Genomic DNA, 22,391 nt, shown 5'->3' on the forward strand with positions numbered 1-22,391 from the left:
ATGAGCCAAAACTTATGTGCAAAATTTGACGTACTGATTTACATATATCTCCCCCATACAATATGCATAGAATATTTACAAATATTTCTATCTCTTCTCTCTATCTCTTCTTTGGTACTCTATCTCCCCCTTTTTGACAATAATGCCAAAATAAACAATATGTATTTACACAGAAACACCAAAACGAGAGATAAACTCATAATGTACCTTGAGAATAAGAGCCAAAGTCTTATCCCAATTTTCTTGCAAATTTGTGCAGGTGGAGAGTGTTATTTGAACTTCAGCTGAAAGTTCATTCATATGATCTGCAACTGAGAAATTGTTGTCATGGATCAATGCTTTGGAGTAGACAATGTGTTTCTGCATTGTGTCCATGATAGAAAGGATCATATTTTGAATGTCAATCAAGGTAGACCTGATCCTTGCTTCCTCTCTCAACAATTCTGCCTATTTTTCTGACAAAAATCTGATTCTAAGATGATGGGATGAACTTGAATTGGGGTCAAGTTGTAGCATTTGGGCACAGACTTTCATATCCTCATCAATTTTATTCAATTTTTCTTTGATCTCCTTGGTGTACTCGGTAACATCACAAAGTTTGGCAAAAAGTGAAGTCACATTATTAAAAGAATTTTCAAGATTGACCAAAATTGTGGACAATTCTACCTATTTTATTGCAATGTGTTGAGCAATGTGCTCAAGAACCTTATTATAAAATTTTCTTTCAGCCTTTTCCATCATTGAATTTATTTACAACCTCTTCTAACTGAATCAAAATGTGTTGAGTAGAATCTACTTCAACACCTATAGCTTCTATAATTATATTCCTGGCATTCTTAATTATTATGTACTCCTTATCCCTTTTAGACCTTAACTACTTCTGCGTAGCCTTCATCTATATTAGTTGACTAGCATACCTCATCTCTTCAATGGTAGCATTTTCATAGTCAATTTTTGGAATCACTATCTCTGTGTCTAAGTCAATATCTTCTGGAATTTCCTTTCTAGTGATCAGAAGTCTTAATGGTTGCTTTTGTTTGACTTTTGTGATGATTGGTTTGACCTTAGGAATAGACACAATAGTGGAGATGGAAGGACTAGCAATGAAAACTGGGATAGGACTTGAGGATTGAGTGCCAATAGGAGTATTTACTGGATCAAAAATTGGAATACTTCCCAAAAATGATGAGACACTCGGTATGGCAGTATCTGAACTAACTGGATTTGAAGTAGATGCAGATAATGCTGAAAAAATTGTAGAACAAGCTGGAATTGATGAAGACAAAATTGTGGAACTTATTGTTATTCTGACTGATGATGATGGATCTGAGGAGGGTGGCTTGCTAGCTAAAGAAGTAACAGTTAGCTCAGTAGATGAAGTGCTTGAAACATATGTTTTAGATACTTGGAGCTAGGAGGAGGCTGATGAAGATTGAGACATTGATGTGTAAATTATGCTCATAATCTCACTTGTAGAAGCTATCAAACCTGCTGAAGCTGACTCCAACCTAGATGATGTGATAGTTTTAGCTGGAGAGTGAGGAAGGGATGTAATAACTGCTACTGCAATTTTTACTAGATCATCTTCCTCCTTATCTTCCTCTTTAGCTTCTTCCTCCATTCCTTCTTCCTCCTTGTCTTCTTCCATTAATGCATGCAACTCTCCTGGTGATACTGTGATGGATGGAGTGCCATTAATATCATCACTATCACTGATGTCATCATCCTTGATTTCCACTGGGTCTTCACTGGGCTTATGTAGATGATAGATTTTTTTTCACATGTTTTTAGCATCATTTACAACATGCTCAATGTCTTTGATCAAAATTAAACATGTGTGAAATCTTATCATCATCTTACCTTCATGATTTTTCATTTTAGTCTTTACTTCTGCTCCAGTGAGACTTCGTTGAAGATTCTTTAGAGATTTCTCATAGATGTCTTTTAACACTTGGGTGGCTGACTCCCATCTCGGTTACAATCTCTCCAACAATTCTTTTGAGATTTGGGAGGTAAGCTGGTCCAGGGAGTATTTCCATTTACCCATCTTGCTGAGTACCAATTCCTCTATCTGCATTTTCTCAGCATTTGTTCTAGTTTCAAATTTCAATGCCTTGAAATATGTGATGCTTGCTCCTTCTTCCAATTGTTTAAGCCTTTCCTCAAATGTGGGTGCAAGCCTGACTAGTATAGGTTCCTTCTTACCTTTTCTGGTTCTTCTTGTGAATACTGTAGTAGGCTTCTTCTTAGGTTTGGTAATTATTTCCTTTCCTTTCTTCTTCAGAGGTTCTTCTTCAAATTTTTGATCTTCTTTTTCTTCTTCTCCTCCTTCTTCATCATCTCCTTTTTCCTCACCTTTTCCTTCTATTAGCATAAGAGGGCTAGATGCAGTTTTCAATTTTGCTATCTTCCTCTTGCCTTGGCTTATGGCCTGTGGTAGCTTGATTTCAAGCTCAATTCTAGCCTTTGCTTCATCATAGGTTCCAAAAATTGGTTGCCTTGGGTCTACTAGCTCATTTACCAGTGCTTCTATGATGTCTTTGGATTCATCAATATTTACTTCATAGGCAAGAGGTTTTACCCATGCAACTCGGGGTCTGACTGCCTAGATGTATACCTTATCATAGTCAACCATGAAGCATACATCATCTTTGTAATCTTCAACTAATTTTGGTGGAATCTGGAACCTATTATTCATTCTCACCTTGAAATCTTCAAAATAATTGTCCATGATGCTATCAAAATTTTCACCCATCTCTGCTACAAACTGATTTATTTGATACAAAATTGGAATGTCTTTTCTCCATACGATAGTTCCTTTAGATGGAAAGAATTTTTGAACGTAGAAAAATAAACAGATCAATAGAGAACCAAATTTACAAGGGTTATTTTTGGAATTCCTTATACTATCCATATTTTTATTCAATTGTCTCAATAATACTTCAAACAGATCAAAGTCAAAGTTTTTCTTTACAATCTTCAGGGCCAAATCCACAACTTCACAAGGTACACTATTCAATCTATTGGAACTGTATAATTTATATGCAATTACATGAATGCCAAATCTTAGTTTGACATCTAATACAGTGTTGACCTTTAAACCTCTACCATCCCACTTGGCTAGGGTTTGCTTCTGTAGCTCCTCCCGAGTCTTGGTGGCTTTTTCTTTACCGAGCATAGGGAGACCCGTGATTTTGTGAATAATCTTCTTTGTGATTAGCACTGGCTGGTCTAACCATAATTGTCCATTATGCACCTGACTTAAGATATACCTAATCCATTTGGTTTAGAAATTTCTAGGCATATGTGAGATATGAGTCAAGCCTTTTGTTTCAAGATGTTTGAACTCAGGTTTCAGAGAGCCATCTACAATCATTTCACCTAGGGCATTGTCCATCTCTAGGTTTCTGATTTCTTGAATGGAACATTTGAAATGACTATGAATATCATTGATAAGAAGTACCTTAGGTGGTATTTGTGATTGAGCTCCAGTTGGGTCAAGTAATTCTGCAACAGCCAGAATAATCTTGAAGTTTGGCCCTTCCCATTTTGTACCCTTTATCAACATTTCTGAACCTCTTTTCTCCTTGGTGCTGTTGGTGCTTACGGATGCCATAGCTGCTTGGTAAGTATAAGAAAATCTTGAACAAATTCTCCACTTGAAAATTGCTTGAAATTGCTTGGAATTTGCTTTGGATTCACTAGAATTTTTTTTTTCTCTATGTATACTTGAATTGTGGTGAAAAATGGAATCGAATTCTACCCTTTTGATGGAAATACTATCATTAATGCTTGGTACAAAGGTATATGAGATGACATAGTGCTTGCTAGTCTATCATCGATCTATTTGGTAAAACCTTGTAACTTGATGGTTGAACAAAATCTTAGATGCTCCCGACCTAGCTTGGTAAGGTCTTTAACCCACCTTGCTCGGTAGATGCAACATGGTGAATGATAACTTTTCTTTGAACCTTGTATCTGAAATATTGGTTTGATCACTCTTTTACTTTGGAATTGCTTAAAATATGGCTAGAAGATGCAGTTCTTGATTCTTATTAAATCAAATTGGAAATGGTGGAGTCACCCATTTCTTGAGTGACATGACCATCATTTGAACTGTCTTGCTTGGTAGATTTAGGAATCCACTATTGTCTCATCTGCTTCTAAATGTTATCAGCTTTAGCTTTCTTTTCATCTTCAATTCTTCCAGTATTCATGCAATTCTTGGCTATATGTCCAATTTTAGTACATGTGTAACATCTTATGGTTGTATCCTTCTTTCTTAGGTGATGTCTTGCACAGTTTATCCCAATGTGTCCATATTCTCCACAATAGTGACACCTACACCAAGTATTGTAGTCCCAACCAAATATTGCTTTGATAATTTGTTCTGCTGGATTGAATGTTTTTTATTTACATTCAGATGCCTTGTGACCTTGTTTCCTACATTTGTGACATTTTCCTTCAAATTTTGGTTTCTCTTTGCATTCATTAGCTTTGTGACCATGCTGATTGCAGTTGAAGCATTTCCCATTGAATTTTCCTTTTCCATTACTCCAACATTTGTTTGATGTATGACCTAACTTACCACAATGATTGCAAGTGGGTCTTTGATTCCTTTGGGCACCTTATTTGGAGGATTCACCTTCTTCCTTATATCCAAGATCGACTTTACCTTTTTGTTTATGAAATTTTTGCTCACTTTGTTGATTTAATTGTGTCATGTCTGCTTGAGATTTTATCATTCTCTCATTGATTTTCCTTTTAGTGATCAAGTCATTTTCTAAACTTTCATTGATTTGTCTTTCAGATCTTAGATCACTTTGTAAGCTTGCATTGATTTTTCTTTTAGTGATTAAATCATTTCTCAAACTTTCATTCTCAGATCTTAGATTCATAATTTCTTCATTTGCATTAGATAGTTGACTTACAAGATTTTCATGCTGAAGCAATTGATTATTTCTTACCTCTAAGTCTTCATTTGCCTTGTTTCTCTATTCCAAAACTTCACATAGCCTGATTGATTGGATTTCTTGTTCTCTTTTAAGCTTCCTTACTTCTTCCTGCAGAGAACCATTCTTTGCTAGGAGTTCCTTGATTGCTTCATTAGCTTCATTTGAACTACTTGATGGTAAAAGGTCTTCAATCTTTTCTTCAACATACTGATGATCATTCATTTTTAGATAAAAATTTGAGGTGTGATAAAGTTCTAGTCAAATATGAGGTCAAAATGATGGCAACATTATCCATGGAGTTTTAAACTATTATATATATAAAAGGATATCATTTGGTCTAGTAAATTTTGAAGCCACTTCCCAAATATCTTTGGATAAAACATTCCATGATTTGACTATATATTCTACACATACCTTCAACTTCAACACACAATTTGGCCAAAAGAAGTGCATATCACTACATGAATAATATGAAGGTTTTCTCAAGAGATTGAAAGGATTTCCTAATAGACTGTAAAAATGATTTTTTTTTTAAAATTATATTGTTCATAGGAGAGGTGGACTGATTGAACTTTTCTTGAATTTCCATGCATCAATTTTGTCATCAACAATTAGTAAATCAAAAAACCTCACCAAGCCTCAAAGAATAGGTCAAGTTAAATTAGTATGTCTCTATAGGGGGGTTATCTCAATATTAAAGAAAATGAAGATGATAGAAAAGATATGTTAACTTCGACACACAATTTGAGATAGAAAAGTGCATATCACTAAGTGAATAATAAGAAGGTTTTCTCAAGAGACTGAAAGGATTTCCTAATAGACCTCAAAATGATTTTTTTTAAAAAAAATTATATCTTACATAGGAGAGGTGAACTGATTGAACTTTTCTTGAATTTCCATGTTTCAATTTTGTCATCAACAATTAGTACATCAAAAAACCTCACCAAGCCTCAAAGAATAGTTCAAGTTAAATTAGTATGTTGCTATAGGGGGGTTATCTCAATCTTTAGAAAAGTAAGTTAAATAAAATCATTTTTTTTGGGTTTTCTACTTGTTTATCAAGACATGTTAATTTATGATTGCATGGTTAATTTTGGTTGAAGTACTATTGTCACATGTAGATATGTTGTTGATGCACTTGGCATTTCTTATGGATCTACCATCATGAGAGTAATGAAATTAGATGGTGCTCTAGGATTATTGATTATTTTTGGATGATTAAGGAATTCTCTTTATCCTTCTATGCATATCCACTTGTTTAAATTATATAAGACATGTGTTTTGTTAATTTTTTAAAATATTTAACATGTGTACATGCAAGTATTTCACAATTGGAATGGAAGGCTACTTTTGACTATACTATTGTCACATGTTCTTAGCCACCAAGTGTGAAAAATACACGAAATTCCCTCTATGTCCCTCAACATGCATCCTATTCAAGTCAAGCCTAATATCTATTAGATTATGGTGATCGATCAAGAAAGTACTGTACATACTTCATAATTAGTGGGGTTCGAGGCTGTGGCCAATGTTGTAGCCAATATATGGCCGACATATGGCCGACATGTTGTAACCCTAAAACATCATAAAATACTTGTATAAAAGGGTTTAGGGTTAGGTATTTTCATTATATATGGTGATGCAAAATTGGTTCTTGTGGCGGTATTGAGCTATAAGGGATTACAGATTGTAATAATCAGGTTGTAATCACTGGATTGTAATAAGATCAGACTTGCTATTTGGTGGACGTAGCCCAAGGATTGGGTAAACCACGTTAAATCTTGGTGCCTTGTGTTCATTTTTGTGTGATCTATTATTTTATGTTATTGATTATATTTGCATGTAGTTTTTATTTATGTCTGTGGTTTTATCCTAACAAGTGGTATCAGAGCCTAGTTGTTTTTTAGTTATCTTTTGCAAGAAAGTTTCACAGTTGAGTGGGAGTCTCATGGTTGAGTAGGAGCAATGAAAAATGAGGGTAAATTGAGGGTTGATAGGTTTAATAGGAAGAACTTCTAGTTATGGAAGATGCAAATGGAAGACTATATGTATCAGAAGGATTTATGGAAATCGTTGGAAGGCAAAGCCAAGAATCAGGGATCTATGTCAAATGCTGAATGGGATCTTTTGGACAAAAAGGCACTCAAAAGCATTTGGTTATTCTTGGCACCATTGGTGGCATTTAATATTACAAAAGAAAAGACAACAGAAGACTTGATGAAAATCCTAGCGACACTATATGAAAAGCTCTCTGCTTCAAACAAGGTATTTCTCATGAAGCATTTATTTAATATGAAAATGGTAGAAGGTGGATCTATTGCAGATCATTTAAATGAGTTTAATACTATTACTAGTTAGTTATCTTCTATAGATATAAATTTTGATGAATAAATTAGGGCTCTCTTGATTTTGTGTTCTTTCCCTGAAAGCTGGAATGGATTGGTAATGGTAGTGAGTAATTCTATTCCTAGATCTAGTACCCTAAAATATGATGATGTGATCGGTGTTTTTTTGAGTGAGGAAACTCATAGGAAATTCTCAAGTGGATCTACATCAGGAAGTGCTTTGAATGCACAAAGCAGGGGTAGAATGACTAAGAGAGAAAGTAACTCTAGAAATCATGAGAAATCAAGAGGAAAGTCAAAGGGGAAGAGGTCTTAATTGAGAGGACCAAATGACTGCTGGTACTATGGGAATCTACGGCACAAAAAGAAAGATTGCCAAAATCGAAAGAAAAATGAAGGAGATAAATCAGATGTAGAAAAGGAGAAAAATGTGGTAAGTAACAAATCCAAAGAGGATTCTTTGCTTCTATCTTTAGAAAGTGTTGATGATTCATGGGTTTTAGATTCTAGTGCTTCATTTCATCCTACACCTCATAGAGGTTATTTCATTGATTATGTCCAAGGGGATTTTGGGCTTGTTTATTTGGGGGATAATGAGCCCTATCAAATTTTTGGAAAGGGAAAGATTAAGATTAAGTTGTAGAATGGGAATCTTTGGCTACTACATGAGGTAAGACATTTCCAAGGCTGAGTAGGAATTTAATTTCAGTGGGGCAACTCAGTGATGAGGGTTGTGTAGTTACTTTTAATGATAAAAATTGGAAGGTTTCAAAAGGTTCCCTTGTATTAGCAAAAGGTGTGAAAGTAGGCACCTTATATCTTTGTATAGGTCATATTGTTCTTTCTACTTTGATTGTTTCAGAGAAAAATGAATGTTCAAGAAAAATTGCTATAGTTGAGCAGGGAGAACAAATAGTTGTTGTAGATTCTGATACAACACTATGGCACAATAGACTTGGGCACATGAGTGAGAAAGGTATGAAAGTACTTCATTCAAAGAAATCTTTCCCAGGTCTTAAATGTGTTAATATGGATTTCTGTGAAAGTTGTGTGTATGGAAAACAAAAGAGAGTGAGTTTTGTAAAGACTGGAAAGGAAAACAAAAAGGAGAAATTAGAGCTTGTGCATACAGATGTATGGGGACCAGCTCAGGTATCTTCCCTTGGTGGCTCTCATTATTATGTTACATTTATTGATGACACAACTAGAAAAGTATGGGTTTATTTCCTTAGATAAAAATCTAATGTATTTCAAACTTTTAAGAAATGGAAATGCTTGGTTGAAAATGAGATTGGTAAGAAATTAAAATGTCTTAGATCTAATAATGGTGGTGAGTATTGCAATCATTAATTTGAAGATTATTGCTCCACTAATGGTTTTCATAGACAAAAAATTGTTTCAAGGACTCCACAGGAAAATGGAGTGGCTGAATGCATGAACAGGACTATAATGGAGCACACAAGGAGCATGAGGTTGCATGTTGGGTTGCCCTTACACATATGGGTGGAGGCTATCAATATTGCAATATATCTGATTAATAGAGGTCCCTCTACTCCTTTGGGCTATGGTATTCTAGAGGACGCATGGACTAGTAATAAGGTGAGTTATTCTTTTCTCAAGATCTTCGGTTCTGAAGCTTTTACTCATATAGAATTTGAAAATAGAACCAAGCTAGAAGCTAAATCAAAGAAATGTGTCTTTTTTGGATATGGAATTAATGAATTTAGTTATAGGCTTTGCGATTTTGAAAATCATAAAATTGTAAGAAGCCGAGATGTCATATTCAACAAGAAAGTGTTGTACAAAGATTTGTTGGAGCAACATGAGAAGAAATAAGATGATTATGTAGTGTTGGATGATACTCCAAAAGTTGATGTTCCAACCATTCTTCATGATGTGCAACAACTGCAACAACAAATACCACACACACCGATGAATGTTAGATAGTCAGCGAGGCAAATTAGACCTCCACAAAGATTTTCTCCCTCTTTGTATTCTATTTTACTTATTGATGCTACTGAACCTAAAAGTTATGATGAAGTTGTGTAGGTGAATACTAAGATTCAGTGGGAGTCTGCAATGAAAGATGAAATGGACTCTTTGCTGAAGAATAAGACATGGGATCTATGCAAGTTGCCTACAGGTAAAAAGGCTTTACAGAATTAGTGGGTTTACAAGTTGAAAGAAGAGGAAGGAGGTCAGAAAAGATTTAAGGCCTGGTTAGTTGTAAAAGGATTTGCACAGAAAAAGGGAATTGATTTTGATGAGATATTTTCTCTTGTTGTTAAAATGACTTCTATTCATATTGTTTTAAGTCTTGTGGCTACTAAAGATTTTCATTTAGAGTAGTTGGATGTTAAAACAACCTTTCTTCATGGTGATTTGGATGAAGAAATATATATGGCTTAGCCACAGGGTGTTGAGGTCAAAGGTAAGGAGAACTTAGTGTGCAAATTGAAGAAAAGTTTATATGGCTTGAAGCAAGGACCTTGACAATGATATCTGAAATTTGACAGTTTTATGCATGAGCATGGATGTAATAGGTGTCATTCAAATTACTATGTTTATTTTAAGAGGTTGGATGATGATAACTTCATTATTTTATGTTTATATGTTGATGATATGCTTGTAGCTGGGTCTAAAAATGGATCATATTAAGTGGCTAAAATGTCAGTTAGCACATGCATTTGCTATGAAGGATTTGTGGGCAGCAAAACAAATCCTTGGTATGAAGATTTACAGAGATAGGATGAACAAAAAATTAAGGCTATCTCAAGTTGATTATGTTGAGAAGGTGTTGCAACAATTCTCTATGGAGAATGCTAAAGCTGTCAGCACACCTTTACCTGGCCATTTGAAGTTGACTAAGGAGATGTGTCCTAAGACATAGGAAGAGGAGGATAAGATGTCCAAGGTACCCTATGCTTCAGCTATAGGAAGCTTGATGTATGCTATGGTATGCACTAGGCCATATATTGCACATGTAGTGGGAGTTGTTAGTAGGTATATGAGTTATCTAGGATTTGAGCATTGGAATGATGTCAAGTGCATTCTCATATATTTGAGAGGAACATCCAATAAGTGTTTACACTTTGGGGGCTCTACTACTAATTTTTAGGGCTATGTTGACTCAGATTTGGCAGGGGATATTGATACTAGGTGGAGTACTATAGGTTATGTCTTTACTATTGGTGGGGCAGTTGTGAGCTGAGTTTCTAGGTTACAAAAGATTAATGCTCTATCCACTACAGAGGCAGAGTATGTTGCTGCTACAAAGGTAGCCAAGGAGATGATATGGCTTTAGTTCTTCTTGGAAGAATTGGGACATCCTCAAAAGGATAATTATTTATTCACAGATAGTCAGAGTGTCATTCATCTTGTAAAGAATTCAGCTCTATATTCAAAGACCAAACACATACAGTTGCAGTACCATTTCATTCAACCAATTTTGGAGGATGGACAACTAAAGCTGGAGAAGATCCATACAAATGAAAATCCAACAGATATGTTGACAAAGGTTGTAAAAAGGGAGAAGCTGAACTCCTCTTCAGCTTCGGTTGGTCTTTTAGACTGCACATGAATCAAAGAATAGCAGAGTCCAGGGTGGTTTGATCCAGTGGGAGCCCCATGTGGTAGTGGTATTACTACAGGATCAGTCTCCAAGTGGGAGATTGTTGTTTAGTGTGGAGCCTGATTAGTCCCCAAGTGGGAGATTGTTAGATTATGGTGACTGATCAGGAAAGTACTATACATACTTCATAATTAAATTTTTGGGCCGTGGCCGATGTTGTAACTAACATATGGCCGACATGTTGTAACCCTAAAACAACATTAAATACTTGTATAAAAGGTTTTAGGGTTAGGTATTTTCATTATATGCGGTGATGCAAAATTTGTTCTTGCAGTGGTATTGAGCTGTAAGGGATTACGGATTGTAATCAGGTTGTAATCACTGGATTGTAATAAGATCAAACTTGTTGTTTGGTGGTCGTAGCCCAGGGATTCGGTGAACCACATTAAATCTTGGTGCCTTGTGTTCATTTCTGTGTGATCTATTCACAAATACATTAGGGGTCAATTTGTGACATTAATTTGCGATGGCAAGAAAAGGTAATGTGGTTTTGGCTTTTTTTTTTTTAATTTAGCCTGATGTTGTCGCAATTGCGATGTCAGGCATCGCAATTGCGATGCCAGCGATATATAAGAGAAAAAAAAAAACCAAAACCCTCATTTGAATGAAATCACGCGACACAGGGTTCTTCTGAAAGGAAAGGCGCGCACATTGCAAGATAGCCTTTCGCATAACATTGGAAGTGTTGAAGGTACACTAATAACAAGATTTTTGTATTTGAAATAGATATTTATATTAGCTAACACCTTACAGGAATCACTAATAACAAGATTTTGTCTGGTTCAATGACACAACTATGGACATTCTATCAAGTTATCTTCGAATCAGGGCTTATTCAGTTCTCCTGAAATCCTTAATATTACTACTAACTATAACCGTCTCCTACATATATGTTTAAATATTTCTAAACATTTATTGATATCTTGTTGAGAAGGAGAATCTTGTTGCTGCAGAAGGCCTTTACCTTCACCTCCATTTCTCAAGGTAGTTCTGGGGTTGCCCTACTGTTCTAAGAAGGGGTGGGGTGGGGGTTGGTTCACGGGTGGGGGTTGGGATAAGAGCCCTCCATGGATGTTGTCTCTATGACTAGACCGGCTCCCTCCACCAACACTTCCTTTGACTCTGTATTTGGATTTGCAACTAGATCTATTGCATCTGAATCTACTCAATCCCGGGATCTACATCGGAATATGTACCTGGGACCAGAATTGGATCGGCAAGGTGATAGTGGGGTTGTTGGAACAGGAAGAGAAGCCCTTCTAGGAATAGGATCTTTCATTGTAATTTCCCACAAAAATAGAATTTAACACAATGAATAGACCAAGCAAAGAGTAAGAGAACGACTCATTCTCAGCAAAAACTGAAGAAAGTGACAAAAAACTGATTCACATTCATAGAAAGAGCTCTTTATTATACACAGCAAATCCTTTCAATAGGCATCAAATTGAATGTAAATCAAGTGAAAAGATAGCATCGTAATAGCATACTCTTCCATACAGATTTATTTTATAGAATGCAGGTATTGTAACAAGGAGATCGGTAATGGTACAACTCCATTAGACTGGTGATATTGAAGAAGAATATGTCAAGATTTTATATATCACAAAGAACCATTTTTTAGATTTTTGTATGGATTTTAGTATGATTTTTATATTCTAGGTCAGGTATGATATTGTCCATAAAAGCTAGATTTAACTCATGATGGACTTATACCTTAATCATCTAGGCCCCCTTCCTTTGAGTTGAAGCACAAACCTCAGTTTCCTCTCCATTTTGGAACCTTACCATTATTTATTCTATGTAAGAAAATTGGCATTCCTCCTTCAATACATGCCTTTCAATAATTGTAAACTTCACAATTCTAAATGGCTAAGAGGCATTAACTGCATTTTTTCTTTTGCCACATGTATTAAGCATTTTATATTTCTTATATGTACTAAACAACTATTAACCTATTCAAATTTAGTGTAATTATTGTATAAAGATATGCTTCTACTATTTAGTATAGTTTTTTAATAGCTTTCTCTTGATGTGGATATAGCTTCCTCTTGAATTTTTTATTTTACAATAGATAGCTTAGCTAAAAAATTAATACCAAAAGTTGCATTTATGAAAACCATATAGTGCTCTAATCTATTCTTATATTAACATCAAGTAGCATTCAAATTGTGCAATAGAAGGACCATTGAGTTGTTTATATACCTAGAAGTGTGGCATGACAACATTCATTATGTTATATTTTTATGGACTAGTTAGGAATTTAACCTAAGATCTCCCATTTAGTAGTGAGAATATGAATTTGTGCAGCCTGCATGAAGAATCTCAAAATTTTTTGGCTCTTCCAATTTGTAATGCAATGAGTTGATTTCAAAGAAAGCACTAGGCACTCCATTGCAAGAAGATAGTGCGCAAGCTAAGGTATGTCTCCATTCATTCATTGGTCTCCATTACTAGGTATGTCTAAATTCAAGTATACTAAACACCTTTTTCTAGCAAATAATTTCTAAAAATAGGATAACTTGAAAGTGGTAGTGGTACATGGAAATTTTGTAGAAAGTTGTCCCATAGTTGAGGGTATGACACTTGCAAAATGATTATTCATGCTCTATCACTCTAAGAAGAGAACAATTAATAAGAGTAGTGAGAAAGGGTAATTAAGATGGTAATGGCTATCCAAAAAACTAAAACTTAAACATAATCTCTCTTAACGTTTTATCACTTTAAAAATAGCAAGTACCCTAAAAACCTGCTAAGTAAACAAGTACAACTCAAAGGTACTATGAAAAGAAGCGACAAATGAAACATGAAAAGAAATATTCAAATTCAGAGAAAAGACACGGTGAACATGCTATCAGTATTACAATTCAAAATAATAATATGTACGATATAGGAAAACATCAATGCAAGAGAATGCACATAATTATATTCTACATCTAGGTTCTACATAATTATCTCTCGCTCACATGCATCCTACTTGATTATTTTACTTTGGCATATATGGAGCATGGTTCAAACTTCAAACAACTTGGAAAACTGGTGATTACATGCAGAAAAACTTAGTAATAGAAAAAGAAGTGGTTCTGGCATTTTCCTTTAGAGCAGAATCAAACTCAGAAATAGTTGGTTACTTATTTGTACTGTGGTTGCAGTCTCAATCAGCTGAGGAATGAGAAGAGATCAAGTATTTCAAAGATGGTACCCAATACAAAGAAATAAGATCTCATAACATCATTAGATGTATTCCAATGGTACCTTTGGAGACATGCACAATAGGATTTTACTTTCCATGAGACAGGGCATTCAACATCATCATATTTGACTTTAGGAGTAGCAGCCCAAGAATTTCCTGCCCACACTTGTCAGTGCAAAAAAATATATTAACTATTTGTTGGTAAACATCCTTCTATTTGGTGAATTAAAAACAACTTTCTATTATACATAACAATTTTTCTGCTATCCAAGATTTTACTTGATGTTGTTTCTAGAAGAGATTGTATATGTTTTTTGAATCACAATGTTTCAGATCTCACTCTATGACAATCATATGGGATCTAGTTATGATCCTCTATATTCATATTAGAGGCTTTGATGTTGAAATTGGCTTAGCAAATAATCATGATGATGACCATAGGGTCTCTTGATAATTTGTTTGGTGACTAATCTATTTATGTTAAAGCAGGATGTATCAGCATTGACTGTAGCAGAAAAACAAGTTACACAGATGAAAACTTGCATTGTTACACTTACAACTGACATTTGACACTTGGAGTTGATATGCACGTTTCTTTGAGGTGGGTGATAACAAAGAGCTCATCAATTTTCACTGTGTTATCTTCTGGCTACAAGTCTACACCATTCTTCACTGTTTTTTATTTATACCTAATACAATTTTATTTTTCAAAATGTTTATCACTGCCACAGTTTTTAATAGTTGGCTTCTTTGTATTAATGCCTATAAGGAGCCATTGGATATTGGAAGATAAAGGTTATAAATCTCAGGTAGTTTGTCTACGAGATTTCTTTTGGATTTGGCTGTGTTACATGAAATGTTGAAGTAAGATGCACTGATTTCAACCCATTCTGATTGATTTGTACAAATTCTTATAACTAGTTCCATATATTTAATTACATTTAGACACTATCTTTTAATGCTTTATTTCAGTGTGCTACATATTCTATTTCATATTTGTGATATATGATGAAAGTATTATAACATATGGAGGAACAGTCCATGAGTGGCATCGCCAGTTGAAATGGTTTTAGTTTCAATTTTACACCATTTGATACAAATAATTAGTTTACCAATCGACCCCTAGGTTCATTCCATTTGCAGTAAAATCCTCATTACATAGAAAATGTTCACAAAATCTATGTCAATGCTCACACATTTTCTTGGACTTACACAAATCTATGTGAATCCTCACACATTTTCTTGGACTTACACAGGAACTATGTTGCCCTGTAGCTCTTGTTAAATATGTTATCAACTTGACTTTTCTATTTAAGGCTCTCATGCTGAATTGAAAGCCAAGTAAAGAAAAAGATATTATACACTATTTTGTTGGTACCCTGTGCAGCACAACAAACTTGTTCTTACTATAAGAAAATTTTCTCTTCTTTTGTTTCATTGTAGATCTTCTGCTTGCATAGAGGTCTCTCCCCATCATTGGACACACTTGATAACATTCAAGCTTTGGATCACATATAGGAAGTGCATCTATACACATAAGTATAAACTTCTTCTTTTCCCGCAACACATATAACAACAATTTTAAGTGCTTGCAAGGTATATACTTATGAATAAATATTACATCCTGATTTAAATGTATGAAAACAATTTTCATTCCCTTTAAGCTTCATTCATCTCAAGGTGCGATTCAAAAACTCAAGAATAGTGGCTTTTGTTCTTCAGGATACCTTTAGGGGAAGAGTATGTGAATGCCCCCTCATGTCTGGAGTCCAGTTTAGAGGAGATGGCTATTTACACTGCTAAGGTTTGTTGAATCTAATTCTGAATAACATTGCTTGCTATTGTTGAATCTAATCTAATGTATATTTTAACTAGACTTGTAGCTTATATGTTTTCAAATTTTTGTTAGGCCTTGTAGTTTGTATAATTTGATTGTTGGAGAGCTTCTATAGCTAAGCAAGAAGGTCGTTGCACGAGTTATAGCCACATGCTCGGGTATGAAAATTGTTTTTTTTTAATTCTAATGTATATTTTAACTAGACTTTTAGCTTATATGTTTTGAAATTGCTTTTAATGGCTTAATGTTGTAAGGTCTCTTGAAATAAGACCTTTAGGCGGTTGGTCAAAGTTTTACAAATAATCTTAGGAATAAAGTCAAAGAAAGTATTTTTAAAATATTAAAGTATTTAGCTAGGTCTAAGAAGATTTGTGTACTTTCGATAGTTTTGCTTAGTTTGTGAAAGTTGTAGACCGAAGTTTTCATAGCCCAATTTTTGCTTCCTGCAAAGAACGATCATGTCAGATAATATAAGTGAAGAACAAAATAGGGAGACAATCGCTAGATTGTGGTCTAACTTGAAAAGAAAAGGTGATGGAAAATGTTATTGTCCTTGCAATATTTGTAAGGGCTTAAACTGTAGAAGACTGCTAATCAAAATAGTTAAGAGACATTGTAGGGAGAATGGTCACATTGAAGGGGGGCATGACTATCATTCACTGGTAAGTCATTCATTATACCATTTTAACAATTTATATACATATGAAATCACTTGATGATGAGTTGATGATCATGGTTTATTTATGTTAATCAATTTTATATAGGTTGATCTTCCCAGGGAAGTACATGATATGAACCACAACAATCTGAAGAATATGGTTTTCGAAGTGGAGGAACATGGAGGTGCAAATATCCAAGGTGAAGATAATGATCCCATGGAAGATGACGATCATGCGCCAGAAAACACAATTGAAGAGGATGGTATAAATACATTGATCCATGACACATCTAGTCCAAGCGTATCTGATCATGATGATGATGATAGCCTCGATGTACCTCTACTTCAGAAGGCATACGAGCCCCTATACAAAGACTCCCAAACAACTCTTCTCTCTGCTGTATTGTTGTTGTTGAACTTGAAGGTTATGAATGGTTTATCCAACATAACAATGTCACGTATGTTAAGGTATGTCATATATGTCTTTATAGTTAACAAAGGGTGAATAATGTACCACTAATATTGTTTATATTAACAACTTATATTTTTTGTTGTAGATTGATAGGTGAGTTTCTGTTACCATCATCAAATATTCTACCTCGCTCATATCGAGAATTAACTACTGTTATGAAAGATATTGGAATGGAGTATGAAGCAATACATGCTTGTCCCAATGATCATATTATATATTATAAAGAACATGAATTTGCAACACAATGCCCTATATGTCATACGAGTAGATATCGAACAGATCAACTAACAAAAAAGGTGCCTCAAAAGGTTCTTCGTTACATCCCCATTATTCCACGGATGCGACAATTATTTAGGTGTAGTAGCTTGGCTCAATTGATGGATTATCATGCACACAATAGAAGTTGAGATGACATTATTCGAATCCTTGTAGATGGTTCAGCATTTATGCACATAGAGGAAAAGTGGCAACACTTCAAAGAAGAACCTCGTAATCTCAAGCTTTCATTGGCAGTGGACGGTTTCAATCCATTTGGAGAGATGAGATCTGTTTACTTAGTGTGGCCTTTTTTTGTTATCAACAATAACATTCCTCCGTGGATGTCAATAAAGAGGGAGCACATTATGTTGGCAATGATTTTTCTAGGTATCTTATCATTTGATAGTTATTAATTTACATGTACTTACAAATCTTGCAGTAAAATGGTCACAATAACTATGTAATGTTACTGTTCATTCAAGTAGGTAAATATCAAGTAAAAGATATGAATGTATATATTGAGCCTCTTATCAACGAGTTGGTGGAGTTATGGAATGGTGTCACTATGTATGATGTGTCTAGACCAATACGACAAAGACAATTTCAATTTCATGCAATACTTGCATGGACAATACATGATGCCCCAAGGCTAACACATTTTTGTGGTATGTTATAGTGAATTCAAGTTGCGCACAATAATTCTAATTATAAAAATCAACATATTTAATAATCCAATTACATCATTATCTTGTAGGTCTTCAAACAAAGGGAAAATTTGCATGTCTAGTTTGTGGTCCAAAGATGAAATCTCATCATTCAAAAAGTTTAGGAAAGCAGGTGTTTGATGAGTGTAGACACTTCCTCCACAGGAATCATAAGTATCGAAGTACGGAAAAACATCTTTTCAATGGGAAAGAAGAGACTACATCAAAGCCATGAAGAATGACACCTTGCCTATGGAAGTTGGAATATAATAGAATTAATCGTCGAGGTAATGCCATTCCACCTAATGGTTTATGTTTGTAATTTATATATTTCTATTGTGATTTTTGTTGACTAATTGTGTAATTGATGATCGTGAAGGTCGTCAAGCCAATACTGACAACCTTCCAAAGGGACTAAAAAGCTATCCCAGACAATTTAGTAGGTTGCCCTACTACGAGCACTTACAAATTGTGCATTTGTTTGATACTATGCATATTGGAAAGAATATAATAGAGACATTGTGGAAAATATTGGATGGAAGGCGTGAAAAAGAAAAAATTGTCAAAATTTGTAATGACATACATTAATCCAACCATGCATTGAAAAATTTCATTCACTCAAATAGCAACAGAGATCAGATTAATATAAGTGCCCTTCCATGGTTATTAATGGAGCAGCAAAGTGATGCCATAAAAGAAGTCATACAAAAAATTCGATTTCCCATAGGATTTTCTGCAAACATAAACAATCTCATATCAAAAAAAAGTGAATTTGGGCCAGGGCTCAAAATGCATGATTGGCATACTTTCATCAAGGTAAGTTATGTTCTTCTGTATTTACAATATATTCATAAACTACGTGAATTGTTCGTTATGTTATGTTAGAAAACAATGAAATGATTGGTTTATAATTACTGCAGTACGTGCTTCCTCTATCTCTCCCAGAGCACTTCAACAATAACATCAAACAAGTGATATAGGATCTTGGAAAATATATGAGGTAAGCAGTAATATCTGTTCAATTTGTTGTATATATTTATTATATTCGTGATTTGTTTTTCTTGCTATGTAATCTATTGTATATTATTTTGTAAAGTCTCATATCTATATATTTTTTGTGACTTGAATCTCTTAATGTAGGTGGTTGTCATCTAAAGAAATCCATAAAGAATATATAAACTATTGGAAGAGAAGAATTCCTCATTTACTGTGTGAAATGCAAAAGTGTCTACCTCCAACTTTTTTCAATGCACAGGAACACTACCTCATACACCTAGTTGAGGAGATTGAATTGTGTGGACCTGTACACACTAGGTCAATGTGGATGGTTGAGAGGCATTTGAAATCTTTGAAGGCTTTGGTTCAACAAAGAGCACATCCTGAGGGTTCTATGGTAGAGGGATATATGGTATACCAGACTATGGTGTACATTACTGAATATCTTCCTAAGTTTGCATCAAATATCCATGTAGATCGCATTTGGGATCTCGAGCCTTTTAAAAAATTAGAAGGGGAGTACTTGATGGGGAAAGGTACATTGAGGAAAGTGACAGGTAATAAATTATAAGATGTTATTGTAATAAATTATCTCTTAATCTTCAAAATAAATCAGTTGTAAGTTGTCTATTTTTTTTTTTGTACAGGTGCTCGAGAGTGGGATGCACTACATTTGTATATTGCAAACAATCTTGATTGGATGATGGTATGGATTGAACGATGTCAACATTCTGATCGCACATTAACATGGGAAGGTGTATCTTCATTGGTTAAAGAAGCTCATCATAATGGAGATTCCAATTTTACGCAAAGGAAAATAGATTTAGCATGTGGTTCAAGAGATTTCCAGGTACATACAAATTTATTAATCAACCGTATGTTTATCAACTCACGATACAATAATTTTGATATGTTTCACATATTATTGTAGGTTAAACACCACAAGGCTATGTTCTGTAATGGTCAAAAATTTTGTGTCAAAGTGTTGGATGACACAAAGAAAACTTGTGATTTAGGAATAACTGCAGTCTTTCAAGTGACTAATATTTCATCTAGAAACGACTTACATCCTCAAGAGTCTGAAAATTGATACTATGGCATTTTGGATGAGATAATTGAGTGTGACTTTAGTTCCTTCAAATTAGTACTCTTCATTGTCAAATGGTACAGGCTACGACTTAATCCAAATGATCCTGATAGAACTGTTATTGAACATGATAATGGATTTACAATGGTTAATACAAGGTCGTTTGAGCCAGTTGGGGATGAGCCTTATGTTCTTCCAAGCCAATGTGAGCAGGTATTTTACTCAGAGGTTCCACATAAACTGGGTTGGTCATTTGTTGTTAGACATGAACCGAGAGGAATGCCAATAAAGTATAATGCGATGGAAGAAGAAGATACCGAAGAAGTAGAAGATGATGTAGATGGTGATCACGATCGACAGTTGTTGGATGATGTTCCTGACACAAATTTTCATGAAGAAGAAGAAGAAGATGATGACGATGATGCTACTACTGATGATGATGATGATGAAGATGATGTTGATGTTGATGATGACGATGACGACGACGATGATGGCGAGGAGGATGATGATAACGATGACGATGATGATGATGATGATGATGATGATGATGATGATGATGATGATGATGATGATGATGACGATGACGAGGATGATGATGATGGAATTTAGAGGTATGCCATCAATCCTTAATCTATTTAATATTCATTTCTTGATAAAAATATATTTGTCTTATATATATGGTTACATAGTTTATTCATTATCTATTTAAAAGCTACAAGTTTCAACTACAAATAGAATATTGCTAATCTAAATTAACTATTAATCTAAATTAATTAAATAAAACTATTTAAAACACATATTGATGCGTGAATGTATTGAGCCTTATTTTCTTTCAGGTCAAAAGCATTTGTAAGTGTTTAGTTTAGAAAAGGGAATTCATTAAATATCTATAAAAGGGAGTTGTACCTAGAATAAAATTCATAGGGAAAACATAATATAAGTGCTTACCCAATTTGTTGGTTAATAATTCAAGTATCTCTAACATTTCATTTTAGAATAGGAATAACATTGTATCAGTATGTTGATTTACAAACTAAAACTAGCAAACTTATTTTAGTACATGTATTTGGATCTATGGGATTTACACGGTAAGTAAAAAGAAACTAGTAATCCATTTTAAAATTATTATAATGGGTTTTGGAAGAAATTACAGTTATCTTAATTAATATAAAATATCTAACTGAATTTCAAAATGTTATGCAAGTGGCTTTAGTCTAGGTGTTTCCTCCACCTCCACACACATCAAACAACTTCAACTAGCATGTCCCCAAGGTGACTAAGCCCTCAACTCATCAGCTGATACAAAAACCCAGTTTTAGCCCTTCACTAGGCCTACTTCCCTAGTAGGCTTATAATGTGAGCCTGATTTAAGTGTTTTATTGTGTACCTTTTAATGTTTTTAATTTTTATGTGATGCTAATGATGGATGTGATTATGATTATGATGTGATTATTCTCACGATAATTGAATTACATTTGCAGGAAATTGAACCCCTTTCAGGAGCATCCCGCACAGTCTCATGGATCGACAGGTATAAGTCAATACTCCTTATAGACAGTCTATTTAATACACTTATCAATAGTAAGATTGATGTCTTCTAAGATCTCTCCCATTTGCAGGTACCGGCGAATAGGTATTTTTCAGAAGTGTCTTCCTCGAGTCAGGGAAATATAGGAATAGAAGAGGAAAGTGAGACATGTAGTTTATCTAGAACAGGGAGATTAACTAGAGGTCAAAGGACTAGAAGGCAATTCAATAAACACATGAAATTTTTCCTTGCTCAAGGGGGGTCATGTTCTTATGATGATGAGACAGAAGGCGACATCGAGGTGCCCTTGAGGTACCAACATCTACAGAAACATTGGGTACCCAAGGAACTTCCTCCAATAAACACTGATTTTTGTGTTAACGAGAGGATATATCGCATAGCACCATCATCACTACATGGTTTGGGCCTATTTTCTATGGACGGCATAAAGGTGTCTTACAACAAAGTTTTTGAATTGATGGAGTATGTTGGACCATGTTACGATTACAAAAGTTGGATGCATATTGTTAAATATAAAAAAAGTATGCATAGGTATGCCCTCTCCGCAAATTATATACAACAGCAAGACAATAATCAAAGTAAAACTGTGGCTATATACATTGATGGAAGGCCAAAAGCAACAGGGAATATTGCAGGTTTTATAAATAGTACACGACTTGGGTCAACTATAAAGCAACCCAATTGCATATTTGAGGCACGCGAGGGAAAT

The sequence above is a fragment of the Cupressus sempervirens genome, chromosome 7 (assembly GCF_028749045.1).
Source record: "Cupressus sempervirens isolate cs-2001-9-10 chromosome 7, ASM2874904v1, whole genome shotgun sequence".
Taxonomy (NCBI): Eukaryota; Viridiplantae; Streptophyta; class Pinopsida; order Cupressales; family Cupressaceae; genus Cupressus; species Cupressus sempervirens.